This window comes from Myodes glareolus, chromosome 19, assembly GCF_982192425.1.
Source record: "Myodes glareolus chromosome 19, mMyoGla1.1, whole genome shotgun sequence".
Taxonomy (NCBI): domain Eukaryota; kingdom Metazoa; phylum Chordata; class Mammalia; order Rodentia; family Cricetidae; genus Myodes; species Myodes glareolus.
Window position 1 is genome coordinate 59,630,629 of NC_142044.1, and position 1,191 is coordinate 59,631,819.

Here is a 1,191-nt window from a genome sequence, read left to right on the forward strand (position 1 = left end):
TATATAAACGTCTAAATAGAGGAGTATGGTTCTCTGTGTCCCAACAGATTATCCACTTGATATGGGAATTAAGAAAACCAACTTCTCCTCGTCAGCCTGCTTTGGTTTGAGATTCAAATCATTCAGAACCTAGTTGATAAGTGTTGTATTGCATAACTAGCTATAAAACTAAACTTTATCTTTTCCCTTCTACCCAGTTAATTCAAGAACACTGAACCTCAGTAACCCAGGCTAGGGGAGGCAGCTGCTCCCTCCTCAGTGTGGGCTTCCTGTGATAAGATGTGTGGTATCAATCCCCACCTGTTCTCAACTTCACAATACTGAGATCAGGGCTGTTCACCCTACCCTGATTCAGCCCCTCCCCCTCCTCTGAGGTTCTCCATGCTGAGTAGAGGTTTGTATGCTTTCTGGAACCATCCATGCCTGCGAGGATCAACATGGTGTAGGCTGAGGATCCTCCACACTGAGCTGCCTCATCTACCTGGCTGATGCTCTTTTTGGTCAATATCTGCCAGATTAGGGCGAGCATAGAGAGCAGGGTGAGCAAGAAAGAAGAGGGGGGAACACCCCATGAAAAACCCAGAAAGGAACTAGTGAGCTCTCCCGCTGTTCTCTTTTGTATATCTCTACCACAACGTGTAGTTTATACCTTGCTTAGGTATCTATAAAGTTTACACACAGCGTGTTTCCAAGGGCTGTGGCTTGTGGTAGCCATGGGTTTTCCAACTGCATGCCAGAGTAACTGGAGAGACTTCGACAGCCCTGGCCAGCACAGTGCCTGCAGCTGCCACTCGATTTTCCTATATATGTAAATAAATAAATAAATAAAAAGTAAAAAAGAAAAAAAGAAAAAAAGTTTACACGCGTCCAACTATATGACTGTAACTATGACAGTCACATAGCCCATTTCTCCTATCTCTATAAGAGGCTCAGGTTGTCTAAAGTTGTGTATATGTGTATAGTATTCATACGTGTACATGTGGACACGTGTCATCACTCTCTCTCATCTTTTTTTTTTTTAAAGACAGGGTTTCTCACTGAGTCTGAAGCTCATCAGGTCTTCTAGCCTGGCTGGTCAGCCATCCACAGGGACACTCCTTTCTCTCTCCTGCCCCATCCTGGTAGTACAGGGATGTATTCCACCACATCTCATTTTTTATGTGGATACTGGGATCTAAACTCAAGCTTCCA

The 1,191-nt window shown here is 44.2% G+C and overlaps 1 non-coding gene across 1 annotated transcript; it reads left to right on the top strand.

Annotated features, from left to right (window-relative positions):
* The first annotated feature begins 678 nt into the window (after positions 1-678).
* LOC125407514 (small nucleolar RNA SNORA44) lies at positions 679-808 on the top strand. The gene has a single exon (XR_007234238.1). It is a non-coding gene; the product is annotated as a small nucleolar RNA SNORA44 (small nucleolar RNA).
* Positions 809-1,191: the final 383 nt, after the last annotated feature.